The sequence below is a fragment of the Pogona vitticeps genome, chromosome 4, assembly GCF_051106095.1.
Source record: "Pogona vitticeps strain Pit_001003342236 chromosome 4, PviZW2.1, whole genome shotgun sequence".
NCBI classification, from domain to species: domain Eukaryota; kingdom Metazoa; phylum Chordata; class Lepidosauria; order Squamata; family Agamidae; genus Pogona; species Pogona vitticeps.
This window is the reverse complement of record NC_135786.1, coordinates 2,284,244-2,289,685: the sequence shown is the minus strand read 5'-3', so window position 1 is coordinate 2,289,685 and position 5,442 is coordinate 2,284,244. Positions and strand designations below refer to the sequence as shown.

At 47.1% G+C, this 5,442-nt stretch overlaps 1 long non-coding RNA gene across 1 annotated transcript; it reads left to right on the top strand.

Annotated features, from left to right (window-relative positions):
- The first annotated feature begins 3,105 nt into the window (after positions 1-3,105).
- On the top strand, positions 3,106-5,005 carry LOC144588810 (uncharacterized). The gene is made up of 2 exons (XR_013544523.1): positions 3,106-3,183; positions 4,808-5,005. It is a non-coding gene; the product is annotated as an uncharacterized LOC144588810 (long non-coding RNA).
- Positions 5,006-5,442: the final 437 nt, after the last annotated feature.

Genomic DNA, 5,442 nt, shown 5'->3' with positions numbered 1-5,442 from the left:
GGGAGTGAGCTCCTGTCCCTTGTCCCAGCTCCTGCCAACCTAGCAGTTCAAAAGCATGCAAATTCAAGTAGATAAATAGATACCACCTCAGTGGGAAGGTACATAATGGTGTTCCGTGTCTAGTCACACTGGCCACGTGACCACGGAAACAAACACTGGCTCTACAGCTCTTTGGACAAACGCTGGCTCTATGGCGTGGAGACAGGGAATGAGCACGGTGCCCTAGAGTCAGACACAGATTGGACTAAAGGTCAAGGGGAACCTTTACCTTAAAAGAGTGGCACATTTCCCACAGAGTTTCTGGCCACTTTAAGGCAATAGCCTAGAATGCTTCAGGTTGCCTCAGGGCTGGCACTTTATGCACATCACGAGGAGATGGGCCTTCAGATTTATGCAATGTACTCTTCTTTCCTCCCTCACTTTTTCCAAAACAGTTCAGTGGAGCGGATGAATTGAGGAACGCCATTTTGGCTCTTGTCCCTGCTGAGGTGAGTGAGCCCTTAGAAACCTCGTTTGGCATGGCCGCTGCAAAAAGCCATCTTCCAGAGAGTCGGTTTGAAAAAAGAATGTGGTAAAATGCTCAGAAGGAGGGGTCCCGGGAAAGGAAGGAAGGAGGGAGGGAGGGAGGGCAAAGCCCATCCAATGATTGGCCCAAAGCAGGATCCTTGACAAAGAGTGTCTCTTCCACCCTACTTTCCAAGCAGGTGGGTGGGTGGGTGGGTCTCCCAGATTCCTGTCCTTGCTTGAAACCAGTGGGCTTCAAAGGCCATTCATGTCCCATTAGAAAGCAAGGCCATTTCCAGGCTGCCCGCAAAGTGGTGGCATTTGGGTATCTTCACGAAAGACAAGTCTTCAGTGGGAGAATGTTTTTAGAAAACAAAAGCTTCCTGAGCAGAAAGATAGTTTTACATCCTAACTGGCTCGAATAGAGGAATGTGTCCAGAAGCCACCTTAGGCGGCTCTACGAAAGAGGTCTGGCTTGTATTGTTATCCTGAGGATTGTGATTCCTATTCAGAGATGTGGGAATTTACTTAAACCTCTTTTTTTTCTTTTTCTTTTCAGAAACTTGGAGATGTTTTTGCGGTATGTGGCACTCATTTGGGGGACTAATCTTGGAAGGCGTGAGGGTGTGGTTGTAGGGGCAGAGCTATCCCTAGCCATGTTAGCTCTTCTTCTGTCGAAAGTGGGGGACTTATTGCTTCCATACTGCATCTTACTCCCCCCTCCCCACCCAGAGTTCCTTGTACATCAGGATTTCCGTGGAGGTGAATCCAGTGATTGTTTTTGGACCTGATGGCATCGTCATCTCTGCCGGTCTCAGGGTTGAGTTCTTCCTCAAGAACAAAGATGGTTCTGTCTATTCAGTCCTCATTATAAGGAGTGTAAGTAGCATCCGCCAAATGACAGGCTCAGCAGGTTCTGCTCAGCACCACAAAGGCCCTCAACACCACCGGCTTCTGCCGTGTCGCCTGGAAGTCTGTCTGTGGGGGAAGGTTTCCAGTTGGATCAAGCCTTGCTTCCCACTGACTGTTTTTGACTTTGTCAAATGTATATTCGCAGGATGTCACCTTGAGCGCTGCGGTATCCCTGGTGAAAGGAAGACTGATCTTTGTGGCATCTCTCTCCAGGTAAGAAACCATTCCTTTCAGGCGTCCGTCTTCCATCCAGGATCGGATTTTAGCGGGAAGAGGCAACGGTGTGAGGTTTTGTACATGAAACCGTCGTAGGAGGACATTTGTCCTCAAATGCCTCTCCGATCTGGGTCTCCGATTCAGGCTAATGGAAAAGTTGTTTTAACGCCTGGTTCTTGGGGAATTCTGCCACGTGGGATGGCTTAGATGATTCCCTAGGAAGGACCTGTCTAGGCACCCTGAAGGATTGCCCCTATTTTGAAAGGATCTGTGAGCCATCTGTCAGGCACCAGAGGTCCTTCTCAGGAGTGCAGTAGAGGCATCATTCATCTCATCATTTTTCTGAGTCGGGGGCCAATGGAGTTGGATTACAGCAGCAACAAGAATTCTGAATGTGCACACGGAAGCAACTACTGGGTGGGTTTAGCGGGAAGGCCCTAATTCTGTGATTCTGACAGTTGTGTCTTTCCCTGCTCTACAGCAATGCGCTGGTGCTGATATCTTCCGATGCCGGCATCTCTGATGTAAGTCGGTCTTTCCTGGGCCATCATTTTCTTGCTCTCAAGGATGTCCTTCTGGGAATGATGCCTACTTCTGATGCAAACAGGGAAGGGGGAATAGATCTGTAGTGGGGCACATGCTCTGCTTTGGAAGTGGAAGGCCCCCCTCCCCAGACTCTATGGAAGCCTGGATGAGAATGGTCCCATTCTAAAAGACTTGGAGAGTTATCAATGCTCTGGAATGGACAGGTTTATGGTCTAACCCTGCATAGGGCAGCTTCCTATGCCTGGATGTCCACCTTTCACCTCTTTGCTCCCTCGCAGGTTTCCAGTCTTGAACCCCATTGTGCCAACTTGCTGAGAGAAACCTTTTTGCCAGTTTGCAATGGTAAGAGTCGAGGAGGGATGCAAGAAACTGGGTGGTAGCAGTGGTCAGGGTCTGTTGCCTCCCCAGCCTCTTTGTGGGTTTGCTGGAGGCAACTGGCTGGCTGCTAAGGAAACAGAGTTAGGCCCCTACTGTCAGGTCATCAGCCTTCATCATCCCCTTTTCTCATGACAGGAGAGGAACATTGGTGTAATACCCTTCTCTCCTCAGGAAGGCATGTGTAGCACCAGCTTTTCATTATTCCAATGCCAGGCAGAAGCGTTTGTATTCAGAATAGCATTTAAAGTCTTGTTAGTTGTTTTATAAACCTTCTTGAGGTGTGCTGCCTTTCATGATTATTTTGATGCACTGCATTTTACTGATATTTTCATTGAATCACAAACAGCCCTGGGATTTAGTCTGATATAGGGTGTTGCAAAAATGTAATAGAAAAATGAGCGGTTTCTGTAATCCTGATTTATAGTCCCAGAATCCAATCCAGAGTTCATAGGTCCCTAACCCTAATGAGGCCCTGGACCTTGAGAGCAGCCTCCATCCATATCAATACATTGTTTCAAGTGCTTGACATAATACGATTAATTAATTCTAGGGCACCTTGCTGTTGGAATCCCAGTGCTTTCAATCTACGGTGCTGTGTTGATTAATCCCACATTCCTGTTTACTGAGGTAAGTCTTGAGCAGAACTTACACCCATTTCTTTGAATTAGTAGTATAGTAGTTATACTTGGTGCTTTACTAACATTATGGACTGGAATGATCAAAACAGCCCCAATGTGGAGGCTGACATTTTTTCAGTGCTTTTGAGTGCTAGAGTTCAGGGAAGCTGCTGAAGGTGAAAGTACAGTGGATTTACCAAGAGAGGGAAGAAATTGAAACCAGGGACTTCCTCTGCCCACTATTTAAGTTACAACATTGTCCCGAAGGACAATGGCTTTCTTTGCGTCTCCTTGCTAAACATTCTTTAAAAAACAGGCTCCAGAATTCTTGAAATGTGTTTCTTTGATCAGTATGTGAAAAAGAACAGAAGAAATGAGTAAAGTCCCCCAAATCATAAAAAAGTGTGAAAAGACAGAATACTTTGGCCCTGTAAGAAGAAATGGAGACGACAGATTGTCTACAGATGGTCCTTAAGGAAATGCCAGGAGAAAGAGATCTTATTGTCTGAAGAACCTGGGAGAATGGCTTGAACACAAGAAAACGTCACTGATTAGGAAGGCTGCATCTGCAATCCAAATAGCCTCTTCTAGTACGAGAGGAACAGGAGAAGAGTAACCCTAAATACACAGGAAGGCTTCTGTGAAGGAAACAGTGATCTCAAGCTGATGTTCCTGCAGTGGTGGTTGGGGGGTGACCCCAATTTGTTTTTTTTTTTGGGGGGGGAACTAAGAATCCACTCCAGGGTTTAGTCTGCACTTTACATTAGCCATCTGACATGCTGAACCCGCTTCGCAAATAGGATTCAGGACCCTGGAGAGCTCCTCTAAATTGGAGAATAACCCAGCACCTCAAAACCTGCCGTCCCCGTGAAATTCAAAAACTTTCTTCTTTCCTTTTTTAGAATAAGAGAATAAATAAAAGCAATTCATTGATTAATAAAAACGTTAAAACTATGAACATATGTTTCAGAAACAGATTGCAGTGGAGGAAGTTTCAGGGAAAGAAGGGGGGGGTAATCAGGGAAACAAAGGACTTCTCAGACCCTGTCCCTCAGTGAGAGATGAACCGTACAGTGGCTTTGTCTCTTCCCGGTTCCTCCCTCACCCTGGTGTTTGCTGCCTAATATCAGCAGGGCTCCTGTCCCCTTTCTCCGACGAGAAGGAGCCACCCAGTCACTGGGAATTCCAAACGTCTCCCTTGAGATTAGTGGGGAAACTTTGGGAAGGGGGGAATCCCACGGAAAACGCAGCCAAGCAGCGGTTTCCACCAGGGGAAGAAGCAAACGTCTCTTTAGAGAGAAAAGCATGGAGACACTGAGCGGGTTTTCTCACCCAATTTCTCTGCCTGATTCCGAGGACTATTCAGAATGGCTCAGCATGACAGGACTTATTTAAAATCTGGTTATTTTGAGACGATGAAGGAAGATTTATGCAGACGGGGTCCAGATGGGGAGCCCAGATCTTCCCCTGGCAATCCAGCTGTCTGGGAAGAGGTAGGTGGCAAGAGAGGAGAGACACAGGTTCATGGGAACAGCAGCCCCATTTTTTCTGCTTCTTTCCTCCTTGATCGATTGTGCTGGAAGATGTGATGAAACAAAATACTTAAAGCCATCTCTCTTTCTTCCCTTGCTTAGGGTGCCCTCGTGGCCTGCGTTTGAGCCGGAGGATGCACAGAGGTCTCTGGGACCAGAAGGGAGGAGAGACCAGCACAGAGAGAAGGCTCTTACATAAAGTTTTCCCTGTGTTCTTCTAAGTAGATCCCTACAGATCCCTTCTCTTGGATTTCTTTTCAATAAACATCTTGGTTTCTTCTGACTAGCTGTTGTTGTTGTTGTTGTTGTTGTTGGTTAGTCGTTAAATCATGTCTGACTCTTTGTGACCCCATGGACCAGAGCATGCCAGGCCCTCCGGTCTTCCATGGCTTCCCGGAGTTGGGTCAAATTTCTGTTGGTAGCTTTGATGACACTGTCCAGCCCTCTCGTCCTCTGTCGTCCCCTTCTCCTCTTGTCTTCACACTTTCCCAACATCAGGGTCTCTTCCAGGGAGTCTTCTCTTCTCCTGAGATGGCCAAAGTATTAAAGCCTCAGCTTCAGGATCTGTCCTTCCAGTGAGCACTCAGGGTTGATTTCCTTAGGAACAGATGTTTTTGTCCTCCTTGCAGTCCAGGGGACTCTCAAGAGTCTCCTCCAGCACCACAATTCAAAAGCATCAATTCTTTGGCAGTCAGTCTCCTTTATGGTCCAGCTCTCTCTTCCATACATCGCTACTG